The sequence below is a fragment of the Camarhynchus parvulus genome, chromosome 2 (genome assembly GCF_901933205.1).
Source record: "Camarhynchus parvulus chromosome 2, STF_HiC, whole genome shotgun sequence".
Taxonomy (NCBI): domain Eukaryota; kingdom Metazoa; phylum Chordata; class Aves; order Passeriformes; family Thraupidae; genus Camarhynchus; species Camarhynchus parvulus.
The window spans coordinates 15,427,957-15,450,235 of record NC_044572.1 but is presented as its reverse complement, the minus strand read 5'-3'; the positions used below and the strand labels follow the sequence as shown (position 1 = coordinate 15,450,235).

Genomic DNA, 22,279 nt, shown 5'->3' with positions numbered 1-22,279 from the left:
CTGAATGTACACTACAGAGAAAGAAACGCTGCCCAGAAACGCTGCTAATGCAGGAGCTACCCATAACCGTGAGTGACGGCGCCGAGCCCTCCCAGCCCTCTGCCGCACCGGAGCTCATCGCTGGGCCTGCTCTCCTTTGAACAATTAAGGATTCTATTGGCCACGCTCGGTGAAAGGGACCCGAAAACGCCGGGCGCGGCTCCTTTAAGGCGTGGAGCGGCGGGAGCGGGAACGGGAGCGCGTTCGGTTCGGTCCCGTCCGGTCCGTGCGGAGCGGGGCCGGGAGCTCGGCGCGGGGCCGGGAGCACCGCACACCCCCGGGAGCACCGCACGGCCCCGGGAGCTCCGCACACCCCCGGGAGCTCCGCACGGCCCCGGGAGCTCCGCACGGCCCCGGGAGCTCCGCACGGCCCCCCGCACGGCCCCGCCGCTCCCCGGCGGCTGCGGGGGGCGCCGAGCCCCGGGGCCGCCCCCGCCCGGCCCGGCCCCGCCCGCCGGCCGGAGGTGCCGCCCCCGCCCCCCGCGGCCGCGCCGCTCCCCCCGCCCGCTCCGCCCCGCCGACCGGCCGGAGGCACGGACGGACGGTCGGACGGACGGACTACGGACGGACGGACGAGGCCGCCGGAGGCAGCGGCTGCCCCCGAGCCGCCGGGTGCGAGGTGAGTGGCGGCGGCCGCTCTCTCGTTCCGCTCCCCGCGGGTGGGGAGCCCGCACGGCCGCTGCCCCCGGGCACAGGCGCTGCCCCGGGCACGGCCGCTGCCGCCGTGGCGGAGGCGCCTTGGGCTCCCCGCGCTCCCGGGCAGCGCCTTTGGCAACGGAGGTGCCTCGCGAAACTCGCCCGCTGCTCCCGCCGGCGCCGCGCTGTCACTCCGGCGCGGGGCTCTCCCGGCGCGGCAGCCCGTGGGGATGCGGGGCTCGCCCCGCGCCCTCCGCACCTGCTCCTGGGCCGGGCTGCAGCCGGGGCCGCCGGCGGCGCGGGGCTCTGCGGGCACGGCTCGGTGCCCATGGGGGCAGCGAGCGGGGGGCGCGGCGCTGGGGCCGCTCCCGGGACCGCCCGAGGCGCGGGGGCCGCAAGGCAGCGGGGCTCAGAAATGTTTGGAGGAGTTTTGTCTCTTCTTTCAGCTGGAAAAGGAAAGGCATCGGCGGCGGCGGCAGCGCGCACGTGTGATGTAGAGAAAGAGGGACTCACGATGCTGGCTGGTTGCAGCTCAGCAGGATACCGGGAAAGGCGCACGGAATCAACAGGGCGCTTGTGGAGTGCTGCACGGGGCCGCTTCGGCCCAGAGCCTCCGAACTGCTTCGGAGAGACTGAGCACTCACCTTAAATGGCTCAGCAGTGGGGTTCTGGCTTGTCCCGACTTGTCCAAACTCCAGAAAACAATATGACGTTTAGAAAGGGGGGAAACAATGCGGTGTTGTGATTAATAGGAGAAGAATGAGTAGGGTATACTGATGGTTATCAGTGCAGTGCTTGTAGGGTTTTACATAGAGCATGGATACCAGTGCTGCAGAGCTGACTACTTAATTACACTTTTGCATCCACTCTACTAATAACACTTCTTGCAGTCTGATGGATCATGATCGTGGATTATGACTCTTTTAAGAGAGACTTAAATGGTCTTTTGAAGAGTGAGTGTACTCAAGTTTATTACTTGGCAGGGGGCAGCAGCATGAAGCCTGGGAATGAAAATAGGAAGTGAACATTACTCATTTAGTTTTGATATTGTGTCTTTGACGGTTATAAGTGTCATCATAGACTGATCTTAGCTCAGATAGCATCTCATGTACTGAAAGACATTACTCCTGTCCTGGTTGGTGCCTACTTCTTCTAGCTGTGCAAGCAGTCCCTCTGATATGGAATATGTTCTGAACAAGTCTGGTTATTTTTATAATGGACAAATGTGTTTCTGGAAGAGTAAACCAGACTGTATCATTCTGAAGAATGTTCTCAGCCTGTAATATCTTAATCTCATCTGTTCAAAATGAAAACAACAGCCACCGGAAAACTGAAACCACTCTTCACTGATGCACGTGGTAATGAGGTTTATGACAACAGAACTGTGTGCAGTGTTACTACACTGAGGTGTTGCTGCCTCACACCTGGAAGTGCAGCTCGAGCTGAGGATGGGCTGTCTGCTTGCTCTGTGTAACCAGCAGTGGCAGAGGTCCAGCCTGAGTTTTCAGAGAAACAGTTCTGGTTGCTTTATGGTCCTTTTGGAGCCTTCATGAGATAGAAGTGCTTGTTCTGGAGACTGGGAAGGAATAGTGGTGATGTGCCTTGCTCCTCAAGAACAGGCTTGACAGCTGTTCCTGCCAAGAGATGTTCTTCCCTGGTGGGACATTGAGAGGCTTGAGATGTCACCCTGTTCTCCTCTGCCTCCTGAGGCCACAATAAAAGGGTTTTGGTCCTGTCCTTAAATGCATCTGGCCGTGGGTAATGGCATGGTGAGATGCTTTAAAGTAGTTTGCTCAGTTTCAGTTCTGCTTTGTTTATCTGTGTGGAGGCTTTGTTACATGTTACTGTGTTAAGCAAGAGGCTATTAAAATTTTGATTTGCTATCCTGATAGGAAATATGCTTCAGCTTTCACTTTTAAGTAGTTAATTGTAATTAAAGAGTTGTATACTAGCATAGGTGTGCATGCCTGTGAGTTTATCTGGCCATGGCATCGTTACAAACCTCTCTGATACAGGCAGGACCAAAGTGTCTGTCCTGTGTAGAAACTTCTGCAGTCACCAGAGGAAAGTCATAGGTTTTTTCCCAGTAAAGCTCTGAACAAAATTCCTGTCTTCAGGTGAGTGTTAGCTCTTGCTAGGTGCGGCCTGACTGTATTCCCCTGGGGGAATCATTTCACACCCTTTGTTTCACTAGAAAATTTATGGTTCCCAACTGCACTGCTCAGTTCTGAGTGGATGCAAACCATGCTGACTCATATGCTGAACTGCAGCCTTGCTCCATGTAAACACAGGCACACTTCTAAAATATTTAATTTGTAATGTCCTCTGTGGAGAGCTATCCCACAGCTCCTGGCATAATTCCCAGAAGCAGCAGAATCCGGGGTTCTGGGAGTTTCAAAGGCCATTGGTGCCCAGCGGGATAATCATCTGAACTAGTTCAGAGTAGTTTATCCTGGCACTGGGACAGTTCAAACTGAACAGGTATTTAATCTTGCTTAAAGCAAGTCTGCTTTGAACAATACGTGGTATGTGCATGAATGATCTGGAGCCTGTTGGGACATGGCTGTCAGGAGATCTACATGGAGGGAAATCTTTGTTATGGCAAGTACACTTTGGTGTAGATGTACCTGCCAACAATTTCTAAAACAACCTCTGAGGGCAGTTATAGTAAAACCAGGAATAAGCTATTAGAATATTTGTTTTTTCAGTTCCTCTCTGGCCAATACCAGTGGTAATTAATTGTCTTGTGAAATACCCAAGTTTATATCCACGGGTGAAATGCATGTTAAAAAAAGATCCGCATTCTCAGAAATACAGCAACTCACACCATTCATGCACACAAAAATTCTCTTAATTGAAAATAAGTTACAGTATATGATTTGGCTACAAAGGAAGAGAGTGGAATCAAAGAATGATTTCGAAGTACATTTATTTTGTCTGTACCTGCTAAGCACAGTATTGGAGTTTTAAGATAAATATCTTCTCCTTTAAAGCAGTAATTCATTCAGTGGAGACTAGTTGATAAGAAACTAGAGTTCTTTGGTTCTTTTGTGGGTTTTAAAATTTGGTTTTGTTTTTTTTTTTGTTATTATTGTGAGCTTGATTGAAAGAGTGATCCAATACAATAAGTATGGAGAGTAATTTGTGAGAGGTTCAGTGATCTCATGGATGGTCTAGATCAATCCCATATCACATGCTGTCAGTGCATTACCTGTAACAGGTAAACATCATCTGTTTGCTGAACTGTGCCCAGCTTTGGTGATGTCATAACTCATCCCAACATCCTGCAAAGTTCTAAGCATCCACTCTTAATTTTTTATTTTGAGAACAAGATTCTAGAGACACTAGAGTAGTGGGATGTGCTCAAAACTGGGAACATCAGGGTTGCAGAAGAAGTTCTAAACCCTGAAGAAAAGGCCCCTGGTGCAAATGGGGCTCTGGAGGTCGCTGAGGTCCCCGGGGGATACAAACCATTGCTCCCAGTGCTTGTATCCATGCACTGTCAGCGCAGCAGGAAAAGCACATCTGTGCTCTTACCTTTACAGATGGTAGGATTTGAAGGTAGTGTGCCTGTCATTTCTTTGACTGCAGGAGGGGTACCTGGCATAGTACTGTTTTGGTACAGGATGCATCTTTACTGTGATTATGATTCAGGGCTCAACCTATTTTCCTTCTTTATTAATATGGGGAATTTCCTTACAAATGTGGCTTAATTCACAAATTAATTTCACTAGAAAGACTTCTTTATCTGAAGTCTGAAATTGAAGTGTACAGACATGGCATTTTGTTGCTTAAGTGTGCTGAGAGATACGTTTGCCATTAGCAGAGTCCCATTAGTTATGAGGTAGTCTTACAGCCCATATTTCAAAATCCTGCTTTCTATGATGGCTGCTAGTAGCATTTTTCTTTGTAAAAGCAGAGGAAGTTAAAAATTGTATGTGCATCTGTTATTGTTGCCATCACAGCTGTCTTTGTCCAGTTTTAACCATCCTATTCTGAGTAGCTCCTAACTGGGGTTGTAACTTCAATGGCCATGTGCAGAAGTAGAAGTGGAGGTCTTTAAATGCTATCTCCTTCTCTCAGTCAAAAAATATTTCGAGTTACAATAGTTTTAATCAAGTTGCAGTGAGTCGAAGCATTCGATTACTAACTCTGTTTTGGTGCCTGGTATAATTAGGACTGATATGGTTACAATATAAATTAATTACATTAATTAATTATATTTATTAATTAGTTATATTAATTAAGTCAGTTCCTTAGCACTAATTAATAATGGTTTGTCTTCAGCAAGACAGATGGTACCACTGATACTGTGCTTCTGAGACTTGAAAACTGGGAAGATCACTTGAAATGAGGTGATGCAATTTTTGTACGAGGTCACGTACAAAATAATTTCATCTTCAGATGGCAATTGTGAAACAAGTGAGTGCTCCTTGCAACATGCTATCAGTTCTTGCATAAGTAGGCAGGAAACAAGGGCCACCCCTCTGTCTAGGTGGGCAGTGGGATGTGCTCTCTTCAGGTGCCAATTCACTTTTACACCAATGTGCACCACCAGTGTAAAAAAAGATATAAATAGATGTAAACTTGTGTTTATTCAAACTCTCCTTTCTAGCATACTCAGCGTCCTCCTCTGAAGTGGAAGAAGGGTAACTTCTAATACAGAATCCTGTACCGTTTGGTCCAGTTGGAGGGTCAGCTGTCTGTTTTGGGGCTCAAACTGCTGCCTTTTAAGATGAAAGCCATATTTTGTGAAGATGAACTCCTTTTTATCTGCTTGCTGTGCTCAACTGAGGCAAGGAGCAGCTGAAGTCCATTCGCCAGACCTGCATTTGGCTGTTGCTGCCATTGTGTTGTGTGTAAACATGTACCATTATTTTGGATCATATAGCAGCCTGTTCAAAAGGGTCTCGCATTCCCCAGCTGTTCTGCAACTTTTCCATCTCTGAGCTTGCCAGCTGCTTAATACAGGCAACTGTAGCTGCATTTGTCTCTCTGGTGTTAAGTATTAGTGGAGATAAAATTGACTTGTTAAATGTTAGATGCTGGAGCCCCTCTCCTGCTTCAAATGGACTTAAAACAAAAGCAGGCTGTTCTTGCTACATCGAAGTTAGAAGTTTTCTTTGTCACTAGTTGAATAAAAATCTTTGCTTTGTAGATTTGAAACAAATACGAAACCAAATTGTGTTTACAAATACAGCCACAGATTGTAGCAGTAACTAATCAGAACGAACTGGGTTACAAAAAGGTGTGCCTTAAAGCCATGTCAGCAGCTCATTTGTTTAACCACTTCTCTGAACAATGTTCAGTTTGACAGGGCATCCTGTGCTCTCTTGTCAGCCAACCCTTTTGTTTACTGGATCTGGGAACTTTTGTTTCAGTGGCAGCACTGCTCAGGCTGGATGTCAAGGAAGGAGCAGGGACTCTGCAATATCTTGTATTTGAACTCAGTGAGCGCTGAGTCCAGGTGAGGAGCCACAGGCTGAGACCTGCCTTTTCCAGCCTGCTCTCCCTGCCATGAAAGTGATAGCAAATGTCTGGAAAATGTTTTGTGTGACTGAACTCCTCTTTACTGCAGCTTTGAATCTGTAGCTATCTGCCTGGAGATACAGAAGTTGAAAGTCAGAGTAAATTCTAGCTCCTTTGGAAAAAGGAGATAATTCTGTTAATGGCTAAAGTTACCATTCTAACCACTTAACCTGTTCTGTCAGTTTGAAACTTGGGGTGAGGAGGAGTGTATCCTTCATTGCTGCAAGAGACTGCTAAAGATAGTGATAAAGCAAAGTTTTCAGATGCTGGGGCCATTGATTAGTGTACCTTACTCCCATACAAGGGGATAAATCAGGTATTCACCCGAAATAATTATTAATGCAGTTTGTATTTGAAAAATATAAATTTACTTTTTCATGGTTTTGCTATTTGTTTCATAGTGAAGGAAACTGGAAGGGAATGACTTGTGCATTCTTGCTCCTGTTGCAGAAAAGATTGCAAGACTACCTCTGCCCCAGGGTCCAAGTTACCCATTGTAACTGGCCTGAATACCCTATTATTCAGAGAGGAAATTTCCAGGTGACTGTAAATACATTTCTTTTTTCTACCTCTTTGTTTCTCCACCCTTTCACCAGGCCTGCTCTATCCTTGCTGGTTGTAGCTTTCATGTTCATGTTAAACATCAACATTACCTAAATTATCTTAGGATGACTCTGGCTTCATAAGGGAGCCTTGACCTGCAAAAACAAAAGCAAAACCATAAAAAAAGTCTCTTGATTTAAGGTGGCATGTTTCAGGATCTGTTTTTCGTATCTCCAAATAGCTCAGAGTTTGAACTTTTCCATTCTAATGGAATTGTCTTAAAAGAAGTTGGAACACTATTTGGCTAGATGCTTCACTTGTCTTCTGGAAAGTTAATTTTTCAAAGTCAGTGTTGGAGCACTAAATCATTATTTGTCTGAAGTCACAGCAGAAATACAGGCTTACAGTTTGAAGTGATCATACCAGATACATAGTTATGTTAGCTGAGCAGAGTGATAGATACTAGATTAAAATGTCTAGCTAACACGGAAAATGTAGAAATGAACATGAGTTCTGGATTTAATAATTGCATGTATGAACGGTTCTTTAGAAAACAGATAGAAGGGTTTCTCTTTCAGAACATCAGATTTAAAAAAACACTTCAAAAATAGAGGAAGACAACTGAGTGTGATACTGAGGGCAGGGAGAGAGGGGTAGGAGATGGAGAAGGAGCTTCTGTCACACAGAAAGTTAGGGAGAGCATCTTAACATTTTAATTTTTTTAAGTGCTGCTGATTAATTCTCTAAACTCCTTTGGAATGAGTTTAGAGAATGGACATAGAGGAGGCTGGGAGAAGTGGATTTTGAGAAGTAAGAAAGTAAGGAAGTGTTGGTTTGTCCTCAGTTGAACAGAGGAGGAAGACAGTATTTGATTAGTGATTAGGGTTCAATTATTGAAGGCTTTAGGAGAAATAAATATTTCTTTCAGAATGTGGTGGGAAGTGAAGGGAAAAGTTTTTAAATGGGCTTAAATTGGCTAAACATGTTTAAAATAATAGAGGGGGAAAAGGAAGGGATTACAGTCTCATCCACCTCCTGAGACTGTTTTTAATGAAGTTGGTGAATGTTTTGGGAAGGCATAAAGCATTTGAGGAAACTTTTTGTTAGGTGTTTTTCTTTCTTTCTTTAAATGAAAGGTTCTGCCAGTGTTTTTAACTTGGCTAAAATTTGCTCCATCCTCTACAGGGGAAAATATTTATTTTAAAGTTTCCTCTAAACTTAAATTGGCTTCCTAGGCAATTTAAAGACATGTCTGTCTGTGTAATACCTTCTAACTCCAGGAAAGCTGAAAACTCTAAGGCTTAATGAAGGAGGAGACCTTGTTGATGGCATAGGAGAGCAGCATTTCTAGCAGCAGAAAAATTGCTTTTCTGAAAACGTAGCTTGAATTAATCCCTTCCACCTTTGTTTTCCTTTTGCTGTTGTTAATAATTTCCTTTGCTCAGTGCTAAGTGCTGTTGTGCCTGCCTCACTCCACTGATTCTTCCACTGCTCTCTGGGACTAAAAATTATAGTATGTGTCAATTTAAAGACAGAAATAGAGCAGTGGCTCTAATAGAGCTTCTTCACTAAGCTGCAAGCTTTGAGAGTTATGATCTTTAATTTTGGCACTTAAAGTTATTTCTCTCCAGGGTGGTCATTGCAGCTCTTAGTGTGGGTTGTCCTGCCCGCTGATGAGTTTGGGTGCCTGTTATCTCACAGGTTGTGTGGCTCAAGTCTCAGCCATATGCTCAGCTCCCTAGAGACCACACAAGATTGTCTCTATCACTGAAAAGATTCAAGGCTTTAAAGAAGATTGCTTAGGCAAGAGTTGCAATAATGAACAAAATTACGAAAAGAAAACAATATATTTACTCAGGTAAAGTGTGTCAGTAAGGATCTGGCTTAGGCTCTGTTGGTAGGGTTGCCTGTTACAGCTACTGGAGTTCTGGATGCTTTGCCTCGTTTGTGAGCTGCACATGAGGCTGTGCTCTCATCTGTGATCAGCATTTAGCTGTAAACTGCTGAAAAGTTCCAGTACTGCTGCTTCTTCTCCCACCTCACTCCACAAAACTTAGCTGAGGTATTCCTGTTTAGATCACGCTGTTGGCTTTAGGCTGAAACTACTTTAGTCAGAGTCTTCTGTCATTTGTGGTTTGAAGGATATGCTGTGACAAATATTACTTCAAAGGAGTTTGTACAAAACTTGACCCTTGCAAAGCTCAGAGAGTAAAGACTCTCAGAACTTATAAACACCCTGACCATGGGATTGCACCAAACCTCTTCTGGATGCTCCCCCTGGGCCCGTCCTCTTCCTTCCTGCTGTACTGCAGAAATGCCAATGGTTGACAGGCAAAGAATTTGTTTTTCCTGAAATACACTTGTTTGTCTTCTCTCCATAATATTTGTTGCATGCCTGACTCGACAACTTGCATGCAAATGCCTATTTTTGTACTGTTTCTGTGGGTTGGCAACAAAGTGATTGTGGCTTCCTACTGCAAGCAAAAGCCTGGTGTATGGAAGTGAGTTGTTTATATGGATTCCTGGATTGGAATGCAAGCTTAATTCTTTTAGCTTGAAACTAAATTGTGTTGAGTAAAATTAACTTTGAATTTAAGCGGCACTGAACCCAGTTAAACAATTTTCTAGGGCTTACATTAATAAAAGCAAACTACAGCATAGCTAACTACTGCTAGGGATGCATTTCAGGTTCTTAAAATTCGTGGTTTAAGAGGGGAATGCTCAGCTTATACTTCTGTAATAAACGTCATGTCTGAAGTGCACTGTGTGGTGTACCCTGCTGGGATAGTACAGCCACAGATAACTTGAAGGGATTTGTGTGGGCAGGGAGAAGGCAGATGAAACATTCCAGGTGAGATATAAATTTTTAGGTTTGGGAACCTAACCTGCCTTACAGTTAGAGATAGAGAGCTGTGAAAAAGAAGTTACCAGTGATTTTGTTTCATCTGACCTACTGTTAGAGGACCTAGTAGCCTTTAAAAGAAATTCTTAAAGCAATATTTGGTTGAACGTGCTTTTTCTGGACTCCCAGGAGGTGTTTGCCAGCAAGGAGCTGCTGACATCAAAAGCAAAACCCCAAAGGACCCATATGTATGTGTGAAGGAAGGAAACTGGGAATGAGAGTAGTTTTGTACTGAACTTCAGCTGAAAGATCTTTCCTAATGCAGTAAAGAAATGGGGCACCCTTATTACTGCCTTTAAAAGTTATGATGACTTGTGAGACTCCTAGAGTAACATACAAATGAGGACAGTGCCCTTCCAATAAAACAAATGTTACTTCATTAAATGTTTCTTATGCAAGACCAATATGAGAACTTATAATCATGCCAATCACCTCTGAAACAAAGCAAGTAATCTTGGTGTTACAGAGGTTTGTTTCTTAAGGAAGCCCTGAAAAAGCTTTTTCCATGAACATGTTGGTATGAATTGGCATTCTTCCTTGCACAGGAAACCACAAATTCTTACTGCGGAAAACTTGTAACTCTTGTAAAACAGTCATTAGTTTTGTGTCTTAAATGTGCAGAATGTTCTAGGTTTTTGGGGTATTTTTGTGTGGCCTCTGGAGAGGTGCTCTAAGAAATGCTTCTCTTTTGATAAACAGAAGATCCCTTGCTCAGATGTTTCCAGTCACTTGCAGTCCCTGTGCATGCTGCTGGGGCTGGGATGCTTCTCAAATGCCTACAAGCCTGAGACCATCTTTATTGCTCAATTATTTTTACCCCCTCAAGTCTGACAGTTGCAGCAAGTGAACATGATCCCTGTATTAAATACAGCAATGTGTTTGATGAGTTGCTTTGTTAGGGTTTCTGAAACTGGTGCAGTTGAAATTGCCTTTGGTGGTGGGGCAGCTCCTGGGGCAGAGTCACTCAGTGCACGCCCACAGACACACCCTGTGCTTGTGTGCACTCCTTGGGACACTTGTGTGCAATGTCAGCCTGGCTTGTACACCTCTGGTATGTGATGTGTGCTACAGGCTGGGAGCTTCAGTTTCAGGTGACTGGAAAAATTACTTCTATGACTTCACTGAGCATCCCTCTTTTTCTTTGTGCTAGTCTTTTTCAGTCTACTCCTCTTTATATTTTTTTTTCAAGTCCCTATTCTGGATTTGGTATGCAAGCTATAATCAAACTGCACATAAAACCCTTTCTTAACTAAGTTTTACTTAATTTTTATTCCTTTCAAATACACTATCAAGAGTAGAACTCAAATTACACAGGCACATTCTTTTTATTTGTTTTAATGACAGAAGAAAGGACTATGGGTAGGGATATAGCAAATCACATAAGCTAGCAGTGATAAAAATGTTTATTTGTTTTTATTTTTTTACAGTGCAGACTACTTGTTTGAAACAGCTTTATCATATCTTCATCAATGTTTTATAGTTTCTACTATTTTGGAGTGTTAGCTGGGTTCTCAAGTACTGGAACGTTACTGCTGCTATTTAAGGCAGGACATCTGTCATGATGTGTCTAGAGTCTGATTTCCCCAAGCCTGAACAATTCTTGCCTTTATGCTCTACCTATGTAGCCCTTGCTCTTTCTGCAACCTAAAAATAACACAGAAGTTAAACAACTCCTTGGAAGTCTGTAATTTCTGAGAGCAGCAGCTTGCCAGTAGCTATTTCTTGTGTCTTCTGGACAATGCTTTGGCAGAGTTTCAATAATTTGCTAAACTAGGCCAAATTAACTTTTCTTTCTGGTCAGGTGTAACTTTCTGTACACAAGGATGTGCACAAAATACATGCATGTTTCTCACAAACAGTGTTAACACTGCCTCATGCTCACACCGAGGTTTCTGGGACCCAGCCTGAGCAGCATCCTCCCACCCTCAGCTTCCTCCCTTGCTTCTGGGAGTCATGGCTTGCACATTGACTTCCTTGGGATTTGGGACTTTTCCCTTCCAGCAGCCTCAGTGTTAGCTGCTCTCTCAACTCTGGTTTATGTCCCAACAGTTGTTCAGTTTGCAGGCTTTTATTGTAAATAGTTTGTACAATATTATTACAGTGTTATCAAGTATTCTGTGCACAGGATAATGAGGCAACTCTGTGGAGCCTCAGAACTCTTCTGTAGAATGGCAGACTCTTTTAATCTAGAGAAGTTATTTCCCTTCTCCCACTGTAACCCTACTCTGAAAACTTTGTTCTAGGGACAGTTTTAATGAGCTTTGAAACCTGTGTCACAATTTTCAAAGCAACCCCTTTATGTCTGTGGCCTTTCAATTATGCCATTTTTGGGGCTGAAATTTTATTACTCTTAACAGCTCTCCTCCCATTTCCCTCTTTCCTTCCTGCTCCCAGCTGTATGCATGTGCTGATTATTCTGGGGTGATTCTAGTCCACTCCTTCAGCTTTGTAAGCTGCTTTCTCTCAGGTTTTGGTTGCTGGATCAGTAGATCAGTGTCTGCTGTTAGTGAACCAAGAAAGGTCTCAGACCTCCAAGGTATGTGGGACCTGGTGCAGCGGGGACAGTGTCAGACTGGACAAAAAAGATGTTCTCTGCATAGTTCAGTTTGCCTAGCATGGGTCTGTAGATGAACATGAGTTTTCTGATGGCACCTCTCAGTTCTGATTTGACAAACTAAAAGCTTTCAAATGGAACCCCAAAATAGTGTTTATTTGAAGCTTAAAATGCTGGAATTGTATTTTTTCCCTTTGTGTTTGTAGCTCCTATGCCACACTGTTTTCACATGTTGTTTGTTTAAAGGAAGCTTTATACTTCCCAGGGAAAATTGCAGCTGGGAAAGGCCTGAAATGATTGCAGTTGCTTTGCTCTGTTGGATTGCTTTGCTCTGTTGGATTGTAACTGTGTATGACTCTTACTAACCTAAAATTGTAAATGCTTTACTGTTTGTCAGATTGTGAAAATGCTATGAGACTGTGAAAAATGCCACATCCAGCATCTTTTAAAATTACACTGAGTTATGGCATTTTGGAGTTAGAATGGTCATGGTGACAGCATGTCTCTTTGTACTGGTGGAGAAAATTAAACAGAGTGGGGAATAAATAGTAAGGAGATTTGAAATAACTGTACATGGGTCTATGCAAACATAGGAAGTTTTGGGAAGCTTTGTTAAACTCGGGCTGAGTACTTAAAGGTTTACTGGATAGTAATACATGCTATTGAACCTGATGGCTTTGGCTTGTGATCACCAGTGAAGGGCTGCTTTTCCACCCAGTTTTGCAACTGGGAATTTACTTTGGCACAAGGAAGATAAGTTTCTTATTTGAGTTAGCAGAATACAAGTGTCTGGTTGAAAACATTCCCAGCAATGAGGTGATCCCTAGCCTTTTCTGTAAATGCTCAGTAGTGCCACCAATGCATATTTGGCCACAAAATATTATGACAACTTGCATAAACTCCAGGATTTTTTAATGTCTCAAAACCACTTTAATATAGGGTACAAGCTGGTCATGTATAAACACTGGCTTGAAACAAAGTAGTCAGATTTAACAGAACAGCTTGGTGGATGGTCAGTTCCAGGTGCCCTGGCTTCCCGGGAAGTGCCAGCTGAGTTTATCAGAGCTATTGCTGCTGCCTGCATGGCATCCCAGGTGCAGCCTGGTAAACTCACTGCCAGCCCCTGGCCCTGCACACCTTACTCACAGTACAAGAGTCTTGTGACTGAAGACAGCATCTCGCAGACCAAGATCTCTAGATTATTGCTGGGCTTCCTTTAGAAAGGACACCTGAGCTGGCTCTGCTGCCTGCTGCAGGTGTTGAATTGCTCCAGTGTTTTAGAGGACCTGTGCTGTACTACCAGTGTATTCTCCAGGCTAATTCATATATACATTTTTGCCCTGTCTTTTTACATCATAAGAAACCTTTTCCTCATTATAGAGTATTGGATTGAAGTATTTGAGGTAAAGAAAAAAACCAAAAACCCAAACAACAAACCACCAAACCAAAACAATTTGATTTCTCAAAATCTTCATTCTGGCAAGAGATGCACATCCAGTGTGTGAAGGGAAGACTCATGACTCTGTTAAGCTCCTGATGTGAGAGTGTGTTCTGCATTACAGGTAGATGAAATAAAAAAAACAAAATCAGAGCCATCTGGCAGTGAGCAGAGTGCAACTGCTTGACTGCTTTGAACTTCACTTGTACAAACAAACCTCTTCACAGGTTGCGGAGTGTTCTGAAAAGATTCTCATTAGATTTTTTAATTTTTGTTTTTACATTGTTGTCTGGTGAGCTTATCATCCAAAACACTGCAGAATTTGGATCTGAGACTTAGATTCAAAGTTAATATATCTCCATAGCAAAGTCCATGTTGTTCAGAGATGTTGCTGTGTTAATTGTTAACAAAGGTGCTCTCGCTGCTCAGCAGGGCTGCAGGGTTTGTTAGCTGAGCACTGCTTGCAGCACTCTGTTGTTTAAGTGCTTTTTTTGATGTCTCACAGCACCAACATATGTAACTTGATTGATGTGACATGGAGGAGCCTTATTCTGAAATGTGCTTCTGGAACTTAGTTGGGATTGTTCAGATCATGCTCAAAAATACTACTTTATATTTTCTCCAGGGCTAATTGCACCATCGATTAGATTCATTCTATTTAATTAATATACTTATGTTGATCTTTGAGCACAAGAGCTGATTTTATTTGGTTGTTCATGGCAACCTGAGTATTGTCTTTTATGTTTGGTTTATGGTTTGGGTTTTGGTTTTTTTAAATCCTCTTAATATTTTCTGTATTCAGTGCTGTTGTTTAGAACAAGGGTTTATTTGTGTGTGCACCTGCTTGACAAGATTCACTGCTATGTTTCAGGTGTCTTCAGAGTCTTGCTTCATCTTGTCTACTGCCTTTGCTCAATTTCTGTTTCTTTCTTGTGTGGTACTACCCATTTGCAAGACCTTGGAACTACAGCTCTCTCTCTCATGTATAGGCAAGTCTTCTGCCTTGTTCCATAATTGCTCAGTGAAGAAATCTCAGTTGTTGCCAAGGAAGCTTGAGATGCTTTGAGGTGTTGCAGATCAGAAGACCATTGCAGTTCTGTAAGAGTTCCTCTGTTTTCCAGTGTGGTCACTAACAGAGCATTTTTGAAAATTCACATAGGTGAACAGAAGTGCATGAATCCAACATGTCCCTCATTTTGTTATTTTGCTTGAAAAACAGATTTTTTTTTAACTTTAGGAATTCTTAATAAATTTATTTTTAATGAAATTAGTTCCATTAATAAGGGAGTTGTTTTCAGTCATGCTTTCACAAGATGCTTAAGTCCAGGAGGTAAATCTAAACATGGGGGAATGTCCTGTCTTGAGTCCATTGTAAAGAGGTGATCTGAATGGACTAGTGCAGGACCTGCTGGTTAAAGATCATGCATTATTAGTCATGTCTTTGACTTGTCTGGGGAAACCAAATGTTTCATGTTCCTTCCATTTCTGAATCTTCCTAGAAACTGTGGTTAGCAGTGACTGTTGCCTTTGGTAGGAAATTCAACTGTTTCTATTTTGGATTTTATGCTCTTTTTTCTATCATTGGTTGATTCTTGGGTATTTGGGAAGTTTCTTTGGTGGGTGTTCCTCCTTAACTTGCTCCAAAGACTTCACTGCCAGACACCAGCCACATCCAGTTGATCCAAGTTGTCCCAATAGCTGAGGTAACTTATTTTCTGTTGGGGTTGGAGGATGTGCTTGTGCATTTTAGGATGATGCATAATAACCTGACTAGGAGAGAAGCCTGTGGAAAAAAGAGGAAAACAGGATTCCTAATTATGTGACCTCTTACTAGCTTTAGGGAAAGGGCTACTGGAAGGCAGGTAAATTTTAAGGGACTACTTTTTTATTATGAGTCTGCACAGTTTACATTCTCATGTAGCACTTCAACCTTTGCCTGACCTCACCAAATCTTCTCCTTTAGCCATATTGGCAGTATCTTTCTTTTCTGGCCAAAAAAAGGAGAGGCATGCACATTGTAATATGCCTTTTTTTTTTTTTTTTTGGCGCCAATCAATCATTTTGCCAGAGTGGAGAAATAGTGTGTGTTTGGAAGGAGGGCATGAGTTATGTGAATGATATTGTCTCAACAAATATTGTCTTTGTAGGTAAAGACCCAATGAGCGTTAAAAAAACTCCAGCAAAACTCTTTTTGAGAGTTTTGAAAGCAGCCAAATTTGTTTTTGAGAGCACACTAATCTGAAGTACTTGATGTTCAAAACTGTACAATTATTATATGTAGAACTGTCTTTTAAAAATACTTTTTTCCCCTTAATTCTTGAACTGCAGAAATGGACATCTGTCTCTGGATTAATGCTGGCAGGTTCAAAACTGTAAATGGTTTTTGTGATGAACTGGAACTTCAGAGGTGACTCTGCTCTCAGCTCTTGTCTCTGTCCTTGAATGCAGCAACTCTGTTCCTCTGTGGTCCTGTAAAAAACAGTTGTGATCACTCCACTTCTTGGCATGCAAAAGTTGAGCATCTTTAAAGCAATGAATACTTCATGCTGCTAATGGCTTTGGAGTAACTAATTTAAGTGGAAACTGAGCAGTTCCTTACTTAAAATGTGCTCCAGACTATGTTTGTAAACATTCTAAAAATTCATTGTCAGTATTTCTCATGTATTTCAGGGAGACAGTAAAGTGTCAAAATTGATGTGAAATTGATTTGTTTTGGAGAAAGAGAACAGACTGGCTTGAAGGAATGACTCTAGATCTCAGTGCTTGGTATTAACACTGAAGCTTATGTACTAGGAATGCCATAGACTTAAATTACAATAAGGAGATAACATGGCAGAAAAATGAGTCTAAGAAAATCAAATAATATTTACCTTGTAATAATGAATTATTGAATGTATGGGTTGTTTTTTTTTTTTTAAGAGATGGTTAAGAACTGTAATCTGCATAATGGAATGTGTATTCTAAAGGAAAAAACTGCTACTGTTATGAAGTCAGAGCATGCAAATATCTCTGAGTCTGAAGAAATGTTTCAAAAATTCATTTTGAGGACTCGGAAGACAACCTAATAAGTGTGTGTGTGGAAATCTGCTCCATAGTACTATTAGGTTGGCAGGAGACATTGGTTTACATGATAATAAAATATTGCTTTCATGAGTATTGCTGCTCATCAAGACTGAGAACATTATAATTTGGTTTTGCAGCCCTTTCAGATGTCCTACATAATTGATGCCCTTGCCAAAGGAGCTAAGAGAGGCATTGTAATGGAACCATCTCCGATGTCACATTTTAGTTGTTAAGGAGCTATTAAATACTGAAACCTTTAAACCTAAGATCATATTTCATGTTGGCTAAAATTGGCATTTATTTAATTACAGTTGTGCTCCATTTCTAGGGGGTTTATGGGAAAATTTTGCAAGTTGCATTTGTTCTTGCTCAGATAAACAGCTGAGCAGGCAACTGACTGCAAGTCTCATTAGACATTCACCTGTGTTAGGATGGATGACTGTGACTTGAATTAGTGGCAGCTGCTTTACAGGTATAAAAGGAATCTTCTCTTTGCCAGGTGAATCTTTGTCAACTTTGCTGAGGTTATTTCAATGTACAGTCAGGTGTGTACAGGGATCTGGGTGAAACCTGGTCTGTTTATCACTGGGATACCACTCTCAAACTGCCTAGAACATGTAGGAATTGCAGAGCTTTTTAAAAACTGGATTTGTGGGATGAGCTAGTTCATGCAGCTAGTGCTTGGCTTTTATTCTGGTCTATCTAATTGATATGTAGAAGGAATTCAAGCTGCAGATTAAGGAGTGAGTGTGCCTGTGAGGGCTCAAGCAATGCAATTTGCCCTCTGACCCCATGACTGAAGCTCTAACTATAGTCTGTGTTTCTGGCCACTGTTTCTGTCCCAGGGCACAATGTCAGGGAGGTTCCCATGCTGTTGTTGCACACTGGCCCATGTCAGAGGTTGCTCTCTCAGAAGGAGTGCAAATAGCACAGCCCCAGTTTCTGACCAAGGCCTGGCTGAGCAGAGCTGTGCAAGTGCAGCTTAGGAGTCGCTGAGATAACATAAACACAGCCCACTTGGGGCTGCCAGCTGCCTGACACATGAAGTGGGTGTTTCACAGCACATACTCTAAACTGCAAGGAAGATACTGGAGACAAGAGTTGATTCCTAGATGTGCTGTAAACCCTGAAATTTTAATCTGTTTGTTTGTATTGTGCTGTGAGGGTTGGTTTTTTTAGGGATTTTTTTTTCCTGCTCTTTTTTCACTTCTAAGTAGGGAAATTAATTTGAATTTAGATGCATTTCAGCAGTGATGCAAATAGTTAATTTTTGCATTAGCCCAGCAGCTTACCTGTCTGACAGCCTTTTTAACACTGTGTTTAGCTTTTCAGTGGCTCGTTACTAGCCTTAAAAAACACCTCACTCTTCATTTAAAGTGCAACATGGTTGTCTAAACCTCAATTAAAAAAAAAAAAAAAGAAATGTATCAGCTGTGTATGCTTCAGAGGAAGCATTTGCCCACTGTTGGCTGTCAGACTGAAGACCTGCCCTAGACAGACAGGTTAGGAATTTCCACGGGGGAAAAGCGAGAGAGAGGACACCCCTGTGCAGGGCAGGATGTCCCTGCTGTGATGTCCCTGCGCTGGTGTCCCTGCTCTGCAGTTTCTCAGGGTGTGGAGCAGGGAGGGCTGTGCTTGCTGGGATGCCTTCCCAGCTGTGTGGTGGAGGAGAGGAGTGCTGGCTGAGCCTGCCAGCAGTGATAAGGCTCCAGCAGGGGATCACAGCAAACGTGCTGTGAGAATCAGCTTTCCCAGGAGTTACATGAGGCAAAGATGTTCTTCTGTCACTTGTTCTGCTGGAAGCTTCTTGCTGCTAACAGCTAAATATGCAAATCAAGCTGTGGCTCTTCCAGCCTTCCCGGTGTTCTGACTTATGGTACTTATGGTTCTGTTTTCAAAACCGAATTTGTCAGCACAGACTATTTCACTCTGAAAATGCGAAACCTTACCATAAGTGCTTCTTGTGATGTAATAAACATACATAACTTTCATTTCCAAGATCTCCATATCATGCTTGCTTTTTCTCCCCATTGTTTATTCACTACCCTGCCAACAGCACAGGTATCTTCTGAGCAGGTTTATGCAAAACTGGCAAGTTGAATGGTAATGCCATTGCTTCCAGTGAATTCCAACTATTGTATTCTGCATAAAGCATTCACAGCTCTATTACTGACTAACCAGACTGCTCTTGGCTACAATGAAGTGCACCACAGAACTGCTCTGATCTAAGGCTTTGGTTAGAATTTGAGACAGTTATCTTAAACCAAAAGAACCTAAGTCCATAAATAAACTGTTAAGCAATGTAAACTTTTTAACAGCAGAGACAGTTAGCAAGGAACTATGCAAACCCCCAGGCCAAGATAATCTCTACCATAATTATGTAGACTACTAAGTGAGAAAAATTCCAGAGCTTTGCTCATGAATAAGACTGGATTATTTGTGATGTGATTTCATAAAATAAACAAGGAGACTAAGGGCTCCAGAGGCTGCTTAAGGTTTTGCAGAGGGGTAAATGTTAATGCTTAATTGTTTAAAGTATGTGTGAGGTGATACATGGCAAAGTTGTACAAAGTATGCCTTAAGAAGTAAACTTATTGTTAGATATGTGCTGAATTTCTTTACCCATATAGCTGTGTTTCCATCAGGTCACTTTAGTAATCCATTCAAAATAGCCTTTAAATGTTCAGTGAGCTTTTTGCTACTTGTTCTGCTAGATAACATATATTGCTAAATACTTTTTCTCTGCTGTATTCTAATTATGGTAATAAAGTGAGCATTGCTGTGACCTTTTTTTGTCCTGCTTTGGTACTATTAACACATTTCTGTTCTGATCCCGTTTATCCCATCTAATTCTTCCCCTAAGCCAGCTGTGCCAACAGAAGCAGTAGGAAGAATACAACTAGAAAAAAATGCTCCCCAGAACATGGGTGTTGGAGGAGAGAGATAGCTGAGGTGCTCAGCCATGGAGTTGATGGACTTCATCCTAATGGCTTGTCCTGCCTGGTCTTTGAGACAGCCAGCCCTAAAGAGCCATAGAGATACAGCCAGCACTCTGGAGATCACTGGAAACTGTAGCTTCCTTCTGGGGTGCTTTAAGAGTGGATTGTGTCTCCTCCATTTTTGAGAGAGGAGAAACAAGTTCCATCTTTTGGGGACACCTTATCTAGGGAACATCCTCAAGACTCTATTTTGTTTGTTTGTTTGTGCTAGGTTTTTGTCCAGTTGAGATAAAGCACTATGCATACTTCTGATACAGCAATTTGTTCTTGTTCAGATAAGTCTGTGTAATGCTCCACACCCAGATACAGAAGGAATCACAGAAAGAAACAGCAACAAAAGGTGATCTTGTATGGGAAGGCTCCTTCTGTGCCTTTTCCCTTTTACATCCCTTGTACTGGAGCTTCCTGCAAAACAGACCTGTCCTGGAGTCTCTGCATCAGCATGGATCCCTCTGTAAGCTTTATTTTACTTCACTAATTCTCTGACTCAAAGTCCCTACAGAGCTTAGAAATTTGAGTGATGGAAGCCAAAGACTTACACCAAAATGGGTGTTCTGTAGAAAAAAAAAATCCTTTCCTTAGACAAATAATCTAAAAAATTGCTCCAGTGAGTTAATATGAATCTCAGTGCTTTTTTAACCTTTTGTTATTTATGCTCACCAGACCCCTGTGAAATTGAAGAGCTCCCTTTATCCTGAGTGATGGACTGGGAGCTGGGTTCTGGGGCTGGCTGCCACGTTGTCACCCCCATGTGCCAGCTCCCCCTTGGCCTGCTCTGCTCTCCTGACCTTGCACTGACTCATCTGTGTTTGATACCTACGAGAGCAGTTGAATTATTTTTATGGTTGCTGGTCTGAAATGAGTCAGTGCAGGGTCAAATGTTGTGGAGCAGGGAAGGGAGAGGAGTGGGAATCTGGCAGGCAGCAGCTGGCTGAGATTGCCATGGAGCCACAGACCAGCCCTGGTGACTTTGCCAAGGTCACACAAGCTTCTGTCAGCAGGAAATTGAAACCTCTCTGTGTTATACGGGGTGCTGACCACAGGTCTGTCAAATGCAGTAACTGGCAGGAAGTGGCTTTGGATTTATTCTACTTGAATTTATTGTTTGTTTGCAAATACTGATGTATGAATTAATAGATGCTTTCTAGTGTATGCCAAAATCCAAACATACTGAGCTGGTCATAACTGTAGATTTTCAGGTGTAAACTGGGTGCATTCCAAGAAGAATTCATAATTAACTTGAGCTAGCGTTCCTGTAGAAATGTGATTTTTGTACAAGTAGTGATCTGTCAACTACAGCACATTTTTGTATAAGGACTATTGTCCTTTAGTAAAGATAGATCAGGAGTTAGTGCCTGAAACAAATCATTGCATGGTATTATATTGCCAGTTTTGTAAAAAAATCAGTTGGTCACAGTTGTTTGATAACTCACACAATCTGCAGCTGATACTTTATCAGTGGCCTAATCTTTATTTAGAATTTAGAATGGAACATTTCACCAATCCTGGGCACACAAACTGCTGGATGCCCACAAATTGCTGGATGTACAGCATTTTGAGCGATGTACATTATGAAAGCAGTGCTGAAAGTAGGGGTATGAGGACTTAGGTCATGTATTCTGGCATCAATTTCTATCCTCTATTTTTCTGTTAGAATTCATTTGGGAGGAAAGAAACAAAGACATTTTCTGAGTGAAGATTTTGGAGCTCTGTGCTGGTTATAAATCTGTCTGTGTCGCTTCTGTCTTTTTAAAGTTTCTTTAGAAAGAGGACTAGCCAAAAAATATTCTGGATGTGTTTGTGTGTAACATGTGCATTTTCTTTGCACAATACACTACAGTTAATTCAATTTGAGGGGCTTTCTTCTAGCTATGACAAATCTTGTCAACCTACCACTTGACTTAATTTCTCTGTCTGGTTATGGTTTTTTTGTTTTATTTATTTGAGGGGTTTTTTTAACTTCTTGAAATCAAAGAAAGCTTGTTGCAGGTGGGCTTTTTGGTTTGGTTTTGTTTTGTTTTTTAAGAAGGATAATACTGGAGAAACCTATCTCCAGCAATCTAATATATTATCTGGTGTTCTTCTAGGAACAAATATATCATATGGATTTTTATGTAGGAGGCTTTTTAGACTTTTAAAGGTTGGGTGTTAGCCACAAGGTTCATGTGACATGACAAATGTGGAACATCTGTGTACTGCTGCACGTCGCTGTTCTGAAAGTCATTCCCCTCACCACATGCATTGAATTAAACACAAGAATTTAGAGAAAAAAATAGTTGGAAGGACACATTCTGTCAAATACAATGGGAAGGATCTGTTTTGAAGCTGTTGGAGCTCGCTCACAGTGTTCTCCAGTCACTAATTCAGGAGTCGGTGTGCTCTGTGCCTCAGCTCTCCCTTCCTTGGAGCTGGGAGAGTGGAATTGTGCTTTCCTAGCTGGTGGTAAACTGTTTCCTGGATAGAAATTAGAGTTGGACATAAGGCTAAACTCTAAAGGGATTTCTAATAAACAAAAGGGATTTCTCAATGTAGTTTCTTGTTTGAGTGATGTTTGGGCTGCATGTGAGATAAGTAGG

At 42.4% G+C, this 22,279-nt stretch overlaps 1 protein-coding gene across 1 annotated transcript in view; it reads left to right on the top strand.

Moving 5' to 3' along the window:
* The first annotated feature begins 536 nt into the window (after positions 1–536).
* Positions 537–22,279, top strand: part of SVIL (supervillin) — a 133,773-nt gene continuing 112,030 nt past the window's right edge. The window contains exon 1 of the mRNA XM_030971343.1: positions 537–658. The gene's annotated coding sequence lies outside the window, so the exon portion shown is untranslated. The remainder of the gene's footprint in view (positions 659–22,279) is intronic.